We start from the raw sequence: 17029 nt of genomic DNA on the forward strand, positions 1-17029 counted from the left end.
TGTAAATTAACTGTAAGATTATGAAGCATTTTGCTGGATCTAATTTAATGCATAAACTAGGGAGGGCACGAGATGAGAAGCAGAGGATGTTGAAAATTTTTTTCTTTTTCTTTAATAAGTACATATTATTACTATGAGAAACTTTCACACGTATTTTCAAGATTTGGATGTAGTAGTTAGATTTTATATCTTTTTTTTTGTAGAAGAAACCAAAACAGAAAGTTGCAAGATAATTCAGAATGCAAGTCGCACAGTTGGAAAAATATCCCATGTTTTTGAGTTTCAGTCTGGTGTTTCACTTACTGTATATCACTGTGTCCCATGTAGGCTACATTACTTGAAATTATCACTATTTAAATTTAAATGAAGCTTACTCTGAAGATAGTCTTTCATGTGATTCAGATTATGCTGTGGAGCTCCACTGTGTATCAAAGACATAACAAAATTAGATTAGATTACCCTATACTTTTAAATGAATAGCTTTTCTTAATTTAACTGCCTATAAAATGTGTGCTTTTACTTACCTTTTATTTGTTCCCTGCAAGATTTCGTTAATGAGTGGTTTTGGAAAGACAGATTTGATCTTCTTAGGTTTCTATATCCTGCATGTTTGCCTGTTGTCCATGGAGTTACCAAGTGTTTGTTTTAAGATTAGGGGCTTCATGACAGATTTGAGTTCTACCCTTTCACATACAGTTTTAGTTGAATAGCTTGACTTTCAAAACCATCCTATAGGATTTCCTCTCATCAGTCACATGCACAGGTTTTTGAAAGCCAAGGCTTCTATCACCAGCTTTACTGAAGCCAAAAATGGACCAAACATGGTGCAACATAGAGAGGGTTTGGTACTAGGTTGTCAGCAGACAGTAGTTTTAGACTACAACTCTCATTCATGAAACAGAAGTGTTTAAGAAAAAAATAGGTTAATTTTATAGAAGATTGAAAAGTAAACAGTAAATTAAAGCAGAAATAAGCTTTTGTACTTAGCTCATTCTTCCCTTTCTGCTTGGAATAATTTGATATTTCTCTTGTGCGCATTGAATGCAAATTAATACTAAAATCTACTTTGTAAGTTTTCTAAAATTACTTTAACACACATTGTTTATCAAGTGTATGTATTTTTTCTTTTGCTGTAATAATTATTGAAGAGGAAATCAGTGACAGTAAGTGTCAAAATAGGTGTTAATTCTCAAGAGTGTGCATTTGTGTGTATGTGTGTGAAATGCAGTTTGTAACCTAAACCTGGCAGGGGGAGCTGTAACACTTCAGTAATATTTGTGAGCCTAACTTGCTGAGATTTCAAGCCATATAGTTTGTTATTTCACAGAAAAAATAAAAGAGTAAAATCAAGGCATCCAACACCTAAATATACTTTCCTTACCTCATACATCTTCCCTTCATGTTCCAAAAGGAAGCCTGTTCTCTCTGAGTGGGGATTCTTGTTTAATTTCTAGTCTTGTGGTTCAGCAAAATTAGAATTGTGTTTTCCTAGTGTTCATTATATTCACATCTGGCCTCAGAGCAGCGGGTAAAAATCTACTCTGTACATTGCCTGGTTTATTTCCTTTGGATTATCAAAAGCAGAAAGTATTTGAAAGATAGATTTGTGTATGTGCCAGGATGAAGCCGTATATGAAAATTAGAAATGGGATTTAATTTGTATGTATTGGTAAATAATATGGTTCTTCCAAACACTAGGAAAATCAGAACTTGAACTCTGAGAATTCGGACTGTTCTGATAATAGTCCCTTGAACATGAATAACTTTGAGGCAAGCTTTGCAGGGTGGATCGTATTTAACGTACGTGTTATAATTCATGTAGGAATCAATACATAACTGCTTACAAAGACAGAAACCCAGCCTAATTTCACTGGGGTCATAGTTTTTTTGTGGGAGCAAGAGAAGTCACAGAATACAAGATCAAACAAATGATTAAAATTTGACTCCTGAACTTGTTTTCTCTCATATTTTAAACCTATTAAAATAGATTCAAACAATAACAGAAACAAAAGTATTTAATGGGTAAGGCTTATTTCTATACACTGAATACACTTCTTCACTCTAGAAGCATAATAAACAAAACTATTCAGATTCAGATGGGTTCTTGCAGGAAAACACCAAGCAAAGTAGAAAATATATGAAGACGTTCTTTGTTCCTCTTTCCACTGGTTGTCTGCAGACCTTGATTTCTTTTCCTTCCTTTCTTTTCCTAGCCAGTCCTTGCAAAATTAACAATAAGAGCAAGTTTTGCACATGTGACTTCTCACAAAGAATATTTTTAGGATGTTTATTCTTGTCTTTATATTATTTGTGAGTTATATGAACAACATCTGTTTGGACTGCCTATTAAATGATAGCCAAAATCTTCTTCCCCTCAGTTGCTTAGGTTTAGAAAAGTGACTGTGTTGTAGTCCCACTAAAGGTGTAAGTGCATCGAAATTGCAAGTTGAAAAATTGAACTGTACCCTCCATTTTACTTTTACAGCAATCTAAGAGCAGGGCATGGAAAGGACAGCACTGGAAAGTTTGTTCATATGCAGTATCAGGTGTGTTTTCACAAACTCTTAGACTACAGAAACATCCTGCATCCCACACATCTCACATGGCAAGAAAATAATGAGAATGGAGCAAATATTGGAGAAAACTTGGGTTTGAGATCTTCTTTATTCATTTCCTCTATCTTTTTGTGCTAATGGGTAGATATGAATTTGCTCTGCCTATGGTTTAGGCCAGCAGGAAACAGGCGAGCAGCTCTGCAAAAATCTGAATAGTGGGACAGCTTGAGCTATTATACCTTAGCAGGTGCTAGTAAACAGGCTAAACAGCACTCTTGCTTCAGAGCTGGTTTGTGTCTGGCTAATCTGGAGCGCAGGAAGAACTAACTTGTAGCCTTCCATACACAGGCTACATTTTAGAAACATTTCCTTAAAGTTGAGAAAGTTACTTTTATTTTAAAACAAAGTGAAGATCATCACCTAATCTCTTTACCACAGCTCCTGGAACTTTAAGAAGAACAACAAATATCACAACAGTCCCAAAGAAAACAGTGAGAGCTAGCATTGCTGCTGTTGGCAATTTGAATTTACGAACAAAGTTCAGGCAAACTATTGGTTTTAGTCTCATTTTACATTCAAGGCAGTGTTGATTTTTGACTACTTCTGTGGTGCGACCTAAACAGTTTTTACTATGCTAGTCAGGGTGACTATACCTTTGATGCAGGCTGTAGCACTTGTGCTTTTGCACCCAGCTCGGTTTGGTTCCCTAAGATTTGGTTCCCTAAGATTCAGGTGAGAGATCATCATTTACCAATAATCACAATAATAATTTGTATATAACAAGCATACAGGCCTCTGTAGACAAATATGATGGCTATACAAAGCCATAAATCTGACTGCATTTTTGCACTCAGATGAGACACAAATTTTAGACTCTCTCTGCTCAAAGTGCATCTCTTTTCCAACAACTTTGATTAAAATTATAAGTTGCATTTGTGATGAGGACACTAAACACAAATCAGGAGAACTTGGTGTTATTCCCAGTTCCATTATTGACCTGAGAGGTAAATCTGTAGAGGTAATTTTATTCCGTGCTACCATCTTTCTAGTCTAATTTTACTGATTTTGAATGTAAATTGGAAATTATTGCTGACTCTAGACAAGGATGTACCCTTAGATCTAAGCACAGTAAATTAAGAAGTGGGTGTGCAAGGGAAATATTTGTACAACTGCTTAACAAATATCTGCACACAAATACCCATTCAAATTTGTGAATTCTGAGCTTTATTTGCTGTTAGTTTATTAATTATTTTGTTTCTTATAAACAAGAATAGTGTCCTATGCTGCTGTTTGGGTGCAAATTTCCTGCATGCTCCCGATTCTTTGAATAAAAGGCTTAATATTGGCTTAAAAAAAAATATTAATTTCCCATGAAAATATTAAGGATTTGAATATGCATGTTTTTATAGAGGATCTCAGCTGTGTATGTTGCCACAAAGTGTTGTTGACTTGGGAAATTATATAAAACAAAGAGAAAGACTGTCTGAGAAGAGCTCAACAGTTTCTGTCATTCAGTGGAGAAAAAATAACAGTTTATTAAAAAAACCCCACATTCCTTTAAGTCTGCATGTTTCCTATTCATCTTTGCTAAAAAAACCTTCCCTCCACCCCCCTTTCAGGTTAATGCTTTTCATTTGGGAGAGGTGGGCAGCTGTAGCTTAAGTGGTTCTTTAGCAGTTGGAGAGCTAGCTGTGCTCTTTTCACTCTTGTCAGTACTCTTTAATTTTTTTATACTTCACCTTTTTGTATCTAATAGGGAATGTATTCTCCCAAAAGGGAGAAGATACAAAGTCAAATTTTCAAGAACTGGAGTGACTTAGAAGTGTAAGGCCTCTTGAAAGGTATTGCTGAGAGAAAAAAAACCCTTCTTTTGTGTTTTGGAGCTGTGATGTTTGTGTGGGATGAAAAGGCAGGAAAAGCTATGGATGAGGTTGTTAGGGACAGCTGCTAAGACTGACAGTTGAAACTAAAAAAATAAAGAAATAATAAGCAAAATGTGATAATGAGTTCAAAACAGGGCAATTGTTTGTTGGGGGGGAGGGTGGTGATGCTGCTACATTAAATTAACTTAAGCCTGCTTTATGAGTAAAGAAAATTAGTGCTGCTGAGAATATAGTTCCTTTCTAGGGCAGTATATAGTTTATCTTCAGTACCTTCAGTGCTTGAAGTCCAAAGAGTTGGAATTTAGTCAGAGAGTAAAAGAAGCAACCATAATATTCAAAATATGAAGTGATTATGTTGGCAACATGATTGCAGAAGAGGAAAACTCAAGGGGGGGACAAATTCAGACAGCTTTCTGGATGTACCAATAAGCTTTTTCATACAGAAATGCTGACGTTTTTTCTTTTCATTTAAATTTGTTGGCAGTTTCCTTGTTAATTTATCTTCTCACTTGAGGCCTATCTGCTAATACCATATAAACCGAAGTTTCTTGGGAAGGAGTGTCAGCAGCTCAATATGTTTCCCTAATTCTTGTCCTAAGCTGTTATGTGCTTTTGCAGTATGCTGTGAAACATGTACCACAGTCTCCTGTGAGTTGCATTTCAGAGATGGTTACAGTGATGATTACCCACATGCTGGTGAGATCTGTGTAACGTGCTTAAGAGTTATGTGATAAAATAAATCTTACATCTTTACCACTTTGTCAAAAGTACCTCTAATCAAACTTCTGAGCAATCATGAGAAACCCTAACTTCCACTTTTTTGTGTGTGTTTAGGGTTTTTTTTTTTGTTTTTGCTTTTTTAAGTGAGGCCCCAAATCTAAAATTGATTCCCTTTGATAGGGAACCTTCCTACCGTGCAGGAAGGTTGCTGATTAGTCTGGGACAAGCAAGGTGTTTGTGAATCAATAGTAGCTAATTTACTACTATTAGAAATAAGGAACTTGTCCTTACAGGAAAAGAGATGCTCAATGGCACATTTTAGCATCACCTCTTCATGCATGGTGGCCTGATGTATGGGCTGTAAAAGTGAGGCATGTTTGATTGATGATGACTGAGTCGAGTTCATCTAATGGCTCTTGAAGCTTACAATGTTACTATTATCTCCTGATTAATGTCAGGCATCAAATTCACAGTTGCTAACTACGACCACCTATGCCAGGCTTTCTCCGTGCTGTGAGATGCAGGAAGTATTATTAGGTCCATCTAGATTGTATCAGCCTGCAGTGAGAATTATAGTGAGGTAATCAGCTACCATGTGATCATTTTAACAGCTCTTGTGGATATTCTGCATGGGTTGTCTAAAGTTATGTGCCCAAGTTTGAGCAAGTCTCCTAAGGCTCCCTTAATAGTCATGGAAATACAATAGGTATCTCCAGAGTGTGATTTTTCTGACCTATTTTAGACACCCATATCTTGGGATAAGATAAATTGCTCTCTGGAGAGGCTGGTTTCTCTGTATTTATAGTAAAGGGAACTGAGGGTACCTGCCTCAGACCTTGGGCAGATGGTGCCTAAATTAGAGCAGATGAATCACACCTTTGCTATCACTCAAGAAAAGTAAAACAGGATTAGCTTCTTCATTTGGGTGGCAGAAGGGGAAGGAAGGAATATAAGAATAGGGAATTAATGTACCTCCATATACAATGAGAGAGTTCCAACACTGTCAAATAAAAAGGTGAGTGGTTTATTTTACTTAAGAATCTGGTTAAGATTTCCAGATCAGCAATAGCTTAATAATAAGAAGAAAAGTAAGGAGCAGTTGAGTGTGTAATTAAAGGCAAAAAAGGTAACAAAAAGCAGACTCTTGCCCACAGACTTAATTTTCCTCCCAAAGCAACCGTCATGTGAGAAAAAGAGCCCCTTAAGCTCTTTAATAACCCAAATTCATGATTATTTATTCTTACCTCGTGGTTTTTGTACAGAATTCTCAAACCTTTTCAGAAATGGAGATATTGCTGCCTGCAATATATATTGGGAAAAACTGAGGCATAAGAGTAGCTATAACATGTCAGAGATTATATGATTAAGAACTACTGAATTTGAAATGGGAGTTCAAATATTTTACTCCCAATCATCTGACCTAAACTGGCTATTGCTGCTTTTGTATCTTTCTTCTATCTCCACTGTTGGGTGCACAACATGTGCTTGTTCTCATAGAGTTTTTAAATAGCATTTTGGAATGACTTCCAAACTTTTTAAAGGCTCACCTACTTTTTTTGAGAAGGCCATGGAAAGAATTCAGCTTCTATTAGCAATAGGAACTGCTAATTGAAGGCAATCAAAGTATAAAATCAACTACTGAGAAAGTAGTGTGGAACCACTCCAAAGTGCAGCAACATTGGGTAAAGGGAGAGAAAAGTTTCTGGAAAACTGTATTTGGGGGCATTTATTTTTTGCCCCCTTTTATTTTTTTAAACAAGTCTACTGACACTTCATCAAGATGAGGTACAAGATGCATGTTGCTATTCTTTGTACTTTCAAACTGTTCTGTAACTGAAGACCTAGTCCTGTTCTTACAGATTTAGGCTAAAGGATGTTTTTAAGAACAAAATAAATTAAACATGGTTCACACAAGTGTCAACAGATGGCTGCAATTGGCATTTGGAATAATTCTGCAGGTAGCCCTCTGATTGTAACAGCCATGTCCCCTTAGTTTAATGGGAGCACGACCTATCAAAATGACACTGAGAACTTCAGATAGATTTCTACCACTCATGTCATAGAAGTTCATATGAGAAATGTGTGTGCATAGGCAAGTTTCACTGTCCCAAGAGCAGAGCTCCTGCACTCTAAAGTCAGCATCTATTTGAGATCAGTGGTCACAGGATTGTTATTCTTTTTTTATTTTCATTTGCTTCTCAAAAAGACACTGACTCTCTGGTCCTGAAGGCAAGAAGAAGTGAAAGAAAACTGAAGTCAGGATATATTGTAGCAGCAAAACACTTTAATATGTGTGATTCCTAAAGCTGTTGAGAGAGACTACAGCAAGACAAAATGTGTGAGAACCTGATTTTATGTTATGCAGCTTGTTCTAGCCCTTCTATTTTGTTGAAGATGTATGAAAGTATTTAAACGTACATCTGTAACTCTAAATTATGAAGTATGTGTTAGAAACACCAAATCTTAATTGAAACACCAATGTAATTGGAAGGGCAAGAACTTTGTAAAAGAAAATCTAGGAACTGCAAGTATTGCTATCTCAGAAGAAATCTTTTAATTTCAAACTCCAAATATGAAATTTGGTATAACTATCAGAAATTTTGGAGAGGAGTATGTATGAAGCGGCACTTACCTGACCATTGTTTTTGGGGAGGAGGACTTTTCTGTAGCAGTTAGTGCTCCAGAAATAAAAATGAATGAAATGGCATGTTAAAATTAGAATTTTAAGTGGCCTCTAAAATCTGACAGAGGTCCTAAACAGAGACCTGAAATGGCATGAGGGCAGCAATGCCACAAGAAGGTCTATAGAATTACTCTTGCAGAGTGCCAGTGACTTCAATTGCATGTAGTATAGGCCTAGAGGTCTGTAAGTGAGCAATTACACTGCAAGATGAGCAAGGTCATCAGGACATCCAGGTCATCAAAGGGCAAGCTCTCACGCTCAGTGATAATACGTTGATGGTCTGAGGTCTTGTTGAGATGTTTTGAAGGAATAGATGTCAAAACAAACAGGGTTTTCTTTTAGAAAGAATTAAATTTTTTATAGCTCTGGAAGTCCCTGTTGGGTCGCTTTCTAAGCCAATGAACTGTTTATCCCCAAGTACGTTAGTAGAAACAGCATTTCTGTGTTGATTCCATGAGATCCTGAGTTCCTTTCCACTCCTGTTGAAATCATTAAGTATGCTCAACATTTTTCAAAAAGGATTAAGCCTTTTATTTTATTATTTTCTATTTTATTTTTAGCTGGCATTATCTTCATAGAGAGAATTCGTAAAAACATTATCGTTTCCCTTGTGATAGTGAGGAAAACTTTTTTAAAGAGTTTTGATTTTCATTCTAAATTAAACATCAAACTGAGGAAAAAAAGGATCATGTTTTTATTTTTTTAAATAGACAGATGAAAGATTTTGTTATTAATAATTGACATGAAAGCCTTTCGTCTTGAACACTGGTGTATGTAAACCTCAATAAAATCCTAAAAGTGCTTTTGTAGAACAAGAACAGTCACAAAAATTGAATAAAGCCACCTTTTCAAAGAACATGATGAGAAAGGGGAAAACTCTTAGATGTGCAGAGCAACACATTTTACATTCATGCCCTAGTTATTAGGAAGCTTTGAAGTATTCACTGTTATTGAATACAGTGTATACTGTAATTCATTTAGTGCCTTCATGTGGAGCTAAAAAGTTCTAGCCAAAGTGCTTTCGCTATTTTTGTGAGTATGAACATTTGGATGCAGGGATAAAAATGGTGTTCCAGTCTAAATCTCATGTAGTTCATAAGGCTTGACTATAGAAATTATCCTAGCAAAGCTCACATGAAGCTAGAATAATAAATGCTTGCGGGGGGTGTGGGGGTGTGGTGTGGTGTGTATATATGTGTGTGGGTGTGTGGGGTGTGTGGTCAGGAGGTGGATTCTTTTTGATTTTTGGATTATGTTCTTGGTTCTCTATTGCAAAGCGTAAGAAAATTACAGTGTGAAGCTAGCTTCCAGAAGATGATATGAATTGAAGATCCTGTCTGTCTACAGAATAAAACAAAATCATGTTGTAATCTAGCACAACTACGTTGAAACACAACTGGTTAACTTTGCTCAGGGCAATTTTAGGGGTAGATTCCAGGTTATACCCAGACCATAAACCAATACTGCCTTCATCTCAGTAAAATGTGAAACAGCTGGTATCTCTTAGATAACTTGTTCTTGATTGGTTGTTCTCATCTCCATAAGAACTAGAGATGCTGCATTATCATACATGAGAAAGCAATACTAAAACTCATTACTGACCCAGACCTGCTGTTTTCTCATGTTCAATGAACACCTGTAAAACTACCCACAGGAACTTCGTAAACTTTGAGTAACTGACCATTAGATGAACATTCCTTGGAGTTAGGGTCTACCTGTACTTGATAGCTTTTTTTCTTCAAACCCATTTCCTTACTATCCTCTAATGTATCCCAGACATGATCTACTTCAAGAGTTGACAACAGTATTTACTGCTCTGTCTCTGTTCATCTTTTTATCTCTGCAGAAACCCTCTCCCTGCCAGGTGTTAGAGTGCTTGCCAGTACACTATTGATGTATGTATGTATTTGTGTGGACATACTCTCTGATGTGCTGAGATTATGGCATGTATTTTTTCCAAGGCATTGAGTAAATGTCATGAGATACAAACTCCATGTATTTTTGCTTGATTTCAGCTGGAGTCCCCAAGTAGGAATGTGTGCAGTCTGTAACAGGCCATTCAGATCTTCTGATCAGGTCTGCTTTACTGAGTTTCTTTCCTCCAGATTGCCTATAATTAATCTGATATCAGTCTTTGTGTACTACACTGTAAGCAGTTCCTATGGAAGTGAGTGTAATTGAGCAATCATTTGATTTCATGGGAACTCTAAGTATCAGTAGGTTAAACCACAGAGAGAGCATAAAAGTTGCTTTCCACCAGATGCTGTGTGTCTCTAGTAGTGTAGAAGAAAACCAGCATATTCACTCTGCTCTGTCTCTTTATCCTTGGACAACAACACAGAAAGATTGGCTCACAGATTATTGTTTTACTAGAATTCACTACTGCCATGTTCAAGCCCCCTGTTGCAGAAGTGGCAACACACTTTTTGTTCACTCTGGGATTGCCCAAAATGTATTCAAAATAGTGAACAGAGAGATAAATTGTAGGGTGCAGCAACAGACCAGTTCTTTTTTTACATCAGTTTAAATCTGGATTCTTTCAGACATAATAAAATAGCATCTTAGTAATTTCCTAGTTATTTCCCTAGTTATCCATAGTAATTTCTCAGGCAATGCCTCTGATTTGTTGCAAGCCTGGAGGGGAAGAAAGGGACCCTTCAGCTTTGTTAATTTTTTTCTGGGAAATGGGGATATATTTAGTTTAATTTTTTTTTCCTTGACTGTGGCCTTAAACATATTACGCAAAATGAAGCATGTATTTTTAAAGCTGTTTGAATTATTGTGGTAAATAACTGAAACAACAGTATTTCATTTTAAGAGCTTTGTGATTTCAAAACTGTTAGACGTCAAGCATAGGGAGTAACTAAATGCTCCCATAATATTGTTATAGAGGCATTTTATAAGAAAAACAAAGGACAAACTTCTTCAGTACATCTGGCTCTACCTCTGGAAGCTTAAGGAGATTTCCTGCCTGGGCCTTTAGTTCTCATCTGGCACTAAATTAGCATTAAAGTAGGAAGAAATGTGAGAGGAAAAGTTTATTTGGTTTGTAGAACTTTAACTATTCTTTTGTTTTAGATATTGAGTGTACATGTACATAACACAACCTTTTAGCAGTGAACTTGGATTGAAAAGTCCCTTCTTCCCATTCAACTTCCATCTTCCCCACTCACTCCTGTGTTGACACTTCAGCTAGCTGATCCTGCAGTGCTGACACAGGAATTGGGAGAACCTTTTCCCCTCTGATTTATTTCTTTATTTAAAAAGGCTTTTCCTTCCACCCAGATCTCTTCAGGGCAATACAGAAGGACCATCTCCATTATATGCAAGTAAGCTTGGTGCCAAAAGAAAACTTCGATGGATGGCTCTGCATATATGGAAAAGGTAATCAACTTTAATGAGTAGGTAGCTATTTTGTACCTTTTTTTTCTTTTGTTGACTATATGTACCTTCCAGATGGTAAATATTTTTAGTTCCTTTTTTTTTTTTTATTTCAAAAGAGATTTATAGATTTTGGAGGAAGCACGTTCATTTTCCATTTTTCCAGTTTAAAGTTTCTGATGAAGTTTGAGAGCAGAATTTGGCCCATAAAACATAATTCTGTGTCTATGATACATATTACGCACATCCCCACACAAACCAAGGAACTTTAGTAAATACACTTCTTGAACTACTTTGACACTAACATATGCTGTTGGGCCCTTTGGTTTCTTCTATATTAGGAGGATTCTGAGAACTGTTTTTTACCCCAGTATTTTTACAAATGGGAACTTAAATAATTAATTTATAAAATGGCATCTGAATTCTTAATTTCTGATTGATCTAGCTCTCTCTGGATTTTTCCACGTCATCCAGCACTGTACCTATTGAGCATAATGTAATTTAAATAGGTTAACATTCCATGATTCAGTGCAGATTTTGGAGAGGTTTCCACCTGCTGAATTCTTAACCAAGACTAAGGAATCAAAATGATTATTTCTTAAATACCTTTCAGTCATACTTAGAAAACAATAACCGTACCAGCTTAATTTGGTTGATATGCTGGAGGGAAGGGATGCCATCCAGAGGGACCTTGACACCCTTGTAAGGTGGGCTGATGCCAACCTTATGAAGTTCAGCCATGCCAAGTGCAAGGTCCTACACCTGGGTCAGAGCAATCCCAGGCACAGTTACAGACTGGGCAAAGAAGAGATTCAGAGCAGCCCTACAGAGAAGGACTTGGGGGTGCTGGTCGATGAGAAAATGAACATGGGCTGGCAGAGTGCGCTCACAGCCCAGAAAGCCAACCGTATCCTGGGCTGCATCAAAAGGAGCGTGACCAGCAGGTCGAAGGAGGTGATCCTGCCCCTCTACTCTGCTCTTGTGAGACCTCACCTGGAGTATTGTGTGCAGTTCTGGTGTCCTCAACATAAAAAGGACATGGAACTGCTGGAACAAGTCCAGAGGAGGGCCATGAGGATGATCAGGGGATTGGAGCACCTCCCATATGAAGATAGGCTGAGGAAGTTGGGGCTGTTCAGCCTGGAGAAGAGAAAGCTGCGTGGAGACCTCATAGCAGCCTTCCAGTATCTGAAGGGGCCTATAGGGATGCTGTGGAGGGTCTCTTCCTCAAGGACTGTAGTGACAGGACAAGGGGTAATGGGTTCAAACTTAAACAGGGGAAGTTTAGATTGGATATAAGGAGGAAATTCTTTCCTGTTAGGGTGGTGAGGCACTGGAATGGGTTGCCCAGGGGGGTTGTGAGTGCTCCATCCCTGGCAGTGTTCAAGGCCAGGTTGGATGAAGCCTTGTGTGGGATGGTTTAGTGTGAGGTGTCCCTGCCTATGGCAGGTGGGTTGGAACTAGATGATCTTGAGGTCCTTTCCAACCCTAGCTATTCTGTGAGTCTATGATTCTATGAATAGTTTGTAATATTGTCTCTAAATGGATACTCTTTTAAGACTGATTTCAGGGGCTTCAGACAAGCACAAGATTTCTACTACTGCTGCTAATGGAGTAGGACCATTAGCTTTTCTTCTCCCCATCTCTCTGGTGGGGTAAGGGCATAGCAGTGTTTTTTCAGCTTTTGGTTACATCTATGTCGTATTTTCTGTTGGTGTGAGGGTCTTTTTGTTCCGCTATTGAAGGTTTGTTGCAGGGTTTTTTAACCCCAGACTCTATTACTGAGATTTAGCATGGGTTATCAGCCATTCCCAGATGCCCAAACTTGGTCTTTGGAAGACAGCAGATGTGAACCTCTCTGAACCAGAAAATTTCACAAATACCTCTCTTATAATGGGTGGAGACCATCCTGGACCTCTCTGCTCAAGGAAACCTCAAAACCCCTCCTCAGCGGCGGCTCAGGCAGGCATCTGCAGTTAGGAAGCTGACCAGCAGTGAAGTGATGCACAAGACACATTTGTTCCGTCCTCCATACGAAATAGAGCTGCTGTGCTCCTCACCTGGGTGGTCAATGGGAAAAGCTGAGCCTCCCTCCACAGCTGGCATCTGTCCCGGGAGGCCAGAGCAGTGGCAGTGCCCCTCTCCATTCTCTTTCAAGAGAGCAAATGGTGGTCTCTGTTAAACTAGAGCTGCTGGGTACATCCTGTTGGGAGCTGAGCAGATGAGATGCAATTGTTCATTCAGTCCTGCTTGGAAGTGGTGGTTGAGCGCTGCAGAGGGACAGAGAGGCCCTGGAACAGAGGATATTGTAGCCCAAACTTAGGAGTTACATGTAGGCAAGTGAAAGTGCAGGTGTGGGCTTTCTCTGGTTGTCTGCTCTGACATTCCCTCTCCTCACAGGCACATTTACTGTATTACATTTATGTTTCAAAATTAATCTTCTGATGAAGCAGTAACCTCTTTTCCCCTCTGGCATTTCCAGATTTGAAGGTTTTTTTCTTAATCTTAGATGTATGACCTGGAATTGTGTACATTACGTATATTTTCTGTGAGTATAGTCCTCAAGGATACTAGTGCTATGTCTGCATTAGCAAGTAGCACTGTGCAACAGGAGCAGATTCACTGAGTGAAACAGTTTGTGCTGAGGACTCCCATGCCCTAAGCCTTTGTGCTATGAATGCAGAGGAGAACTGGCAGGAGGCCCAGACTGGTCCTATGAAGCAAAGACCCATTATCAACTGGACTGCCTCTTCAAAGTTCACTTCAAGAGGGCAGTAACTGTTCCAAATGAAAACACTAACGCAGATGCAGTCCCACCTCCTGTTCAGTATCTTGATTCTTTTGTATATTGACAATATTTTCTGAATTACTTGGTTCCCAGGAAATTTCAGCAGGCCCCTTTATTGTGTGTCACCGTATTGAATGGAAATAAAGGTTGTTGCACAGTCATCTATCGAGAAAGTGTTTTCAGACAGTTACCCCTGCCAGCCCTCCTAATTTTTGTATTTTAGCTGCTTTCTGTAGCTACTAGCTATGTAGTCCTAACCCATCTTCTCCCTTTTAACTAGAAATGCTATGTGTAGCACAAAATCCGCTGTTTTTCTCAATACCAAGTAAATTAAGATCTGCCGCATTGCCCTTGTCTAAAAAGTTGTGTCGAAGAAGGATGTCAAGTTTGTCAACTACTGCCTTTAACAAACCTGTGTTGCATTTTATCTTACTCTCTACTTGTGTCACTGTTTTCTTATCCTGCATTTCTCTTGTCAAAATTCTTTACTTGAGATTTCTTTCCTGAAGCTTTATGTACTATTAAGGTCAGATGATTCAGCAAGGGAAAGAGCTACTCACTTCTTCCCCGTGCTTTGAATACAGGTATGAAACCAGAGTTCCTAATGATGTCTCATGCTGCCTGAATGTAAATACTCTTTAAACCCTCATGAAATAACTTGCTATTTCATACCTTTGTTCTTTTCACAAAACTTGGGAAGACATTAGCTGGTGTTTTGACACAGATCCATCAAGCTCCTTTTTCTCCTACTTCAGATCTATATAAGCTTACCCCTTTTGTTAGCTATCCTGACTTTGACACCAGGTTTGGCAATATGACTTTAATTGAAAGCCGAAGTGTAGCTTATGAAAAATACTTAAATTATTTTCAGTTTCTGCTTCTCATTCTTTACATAGCAGCAGCTTTTTTTTTTTTTTTTCTCCTTTTGATTTAATATGGACAAATAATCAGTTACTATTCATTTTCATTACTTTGCAAAGTCTGCTTGACTCAGGTCATTCTCACTTAATCCCTATTGTCAGTTACTCTTTGGTATAAATACCTTCTTCCACTTCTTGAAAGCTTTCTGTTTCATTTTAGTACTCTTTAAAACACTGTTACTAATCCTGTTTTGCTTGGAGCCCTTCTCAGTAATTCTTCTCTTGTGCAATATATAAATTCTATCTAATCTGTGTGCTTTGAGGGGATATAAGTGGAGAAAGCTTAGGTAGACTGTGTGTAATTTCTTACCTGAAAAGGAAAGAACTGAAAAACCTGATTTTACTAACTGGTTCATCAACCTCCTCAGTCTTTTGAAACCGGAAACCTTAGTTACAGATCAGTGAGGGAGGGGGAGTTACTTCTTCCGTTCAATTTGGGTTTAATCAGCATATTATCACCCAAGCCCCACTTCCTTTCTGAAATGTTTTGCAATTTATAACAGCAAAGTATAAATAGCATCACCTGCTGTTACCTTTCGGGATTTTCTGGTTATCCAAGGACTTCTGGAATTTTCTATAATTAGTCTAGCTTCTAACTTAATCAGCACAATAATTTTATACCTTTTAAGGAAAACTAGTAGGTGCAACAGGTCCTCAGAAACAACTTTTTTTTTTTTTTTGTCTAGTCAGATCCTGAGTGTTTTTGTGACCTGAAATGGCTCGCTGTTATTGCTGTTACTGGAGCAAATTTGCATAGATGCATCCACAGGCAATAGAAAAAGTTGTTCTGTCATTAAGAACAAATTATATTTTAAAATTTCATGTGTTTTAGAGGCCTGAAAAATGGACCTAACAGGGAAAAAATGCTCAAAAAAAAAATGCGCAGAACTGTTGAAAAGCTGAAAACTATTTCAATTTCAGTTGTGACCTGACAAGAAAACACAAGTTAATTGGACTCTGATATTTGCATCAGTCTACATAGAAACATGGAAAAAAGACCTCTAAAAATGATACAGATACACAATAAACTGTATTTCATCAGATCTATAAAAGTGTTTGAAACATATACATCACACGGTTGAGCAAGATAAATTGATGTGCTATAAGCAGTACATCTCGAGTAACTATTAAAAACCAGCTGACTTTCTTAAAGGAGCCTTAAGAGAATCCATGAGAGTGAAATGCAAAACCCACATGCCTAAGTCTCCTAACCATGGTCTAGATTCAGAGCTTTAGCACCTACGTTTCATTCTAACCTCAAAGCTGCACTAAGTGAAATAGATCATCTGTTCAAGGTCTGAGTGGTACAATCAGTGTTTTTTTTGTTCTTGAATTGTTGAAAAGGGCATATTCCGAAACCTGATTGCAACCACAAGCTGACTACAAAGAAACTAGGAGGCAGTGGTTCAGTAAAATGCAAAGAAGGAAAGCTTTATTGTTATTTATACTGTTTTTTTTTTTTGTTTGTTTTTTTGCCTTTTTTTTTTTTTTTTGTTTTTGGTTTTTTTTTTTCCGTTGCATGGAGCCAGAGCAAGTTAAAAAAATATGGTGGGAAGTTATTGTGTTGGCAGTGGTAGGCGTATTTTCTAAACCAAACAATTTAAAGGCCCATTAAACAAACATCTCTCATTCTTGACATAAGATCACAGTGCTGCTATCTGCTTTTTAAAACCTGATTTACAACAGAAGGTGCAAGGTGGAATAAAAATGTGTGAGAAGCATCTGATTAGGGCAGCTGTAAACATTCACTCTGCCAAAGAAGTGGGTTTTTTTTTTTAATCTATAGGTAATGGGCAGAACCATGTTGTCTGCATGTTCTTTCAGTGACATTATGCTATTCTGAACAGACTCAAGTTAGAAATACAAGTTTGTTGCATTGTTTTCCTGTGATTACTGTATGAATAACTCTTGCTGCAGATTTTCTCTCATTTCGCAGACAATATTGGCAATGATCTTATTTATGATGCAGGAAACACTGTATTTGTGCGCATATATTCCATTTTTATCTATTTATTGGTGACCCAACTGATTGCTGATAGCACTATCATAGTAGCTAAACAGTGGAAGGTGTTTACTTGTGAGTCTGGAATACACTAATT

General features: G+C 37.7%; 1 long non-coding RNA gene across 2 annotated transcripts in view; it reads left to right on the forward strand.

Moving 5' to 3' along the window:
- The first annotated feature begins 4182 nt into the window (after positions 1-4182).
- The window catches only part of LOC136007230 (uncharacterized), a 37508-nt gene continuing 24661 nt past the window's right edge, over positions 4183-17029 (forward strand). For both annotated transcript variants that reach the window (XR_010609538.1, XR_010609537.1), the window contains exons 1-2: positions 4183-4263; positions 11127-11225. This is a non-coding gene — a long non-coding RNA (uncharacterized LOC136007230). The remainder of the gene's footprint in view (positions 4264-11126; positions 11226-17029) is intronic.

The sequence above is a fragment of the Lathamus discolor genome, chromosome 1 (assembly GCF_037157495.1).
Source record: "Lathamus discolor isolate bLatDis1 chromosome 1, bLatDis1.hap1, whole genome shotgun sequence".
NCBI lineage: Eukaryota > Metazoa > Chordata > Aves > Psittaciformes > Psittacidae > Lathamus > Lathamus discolor.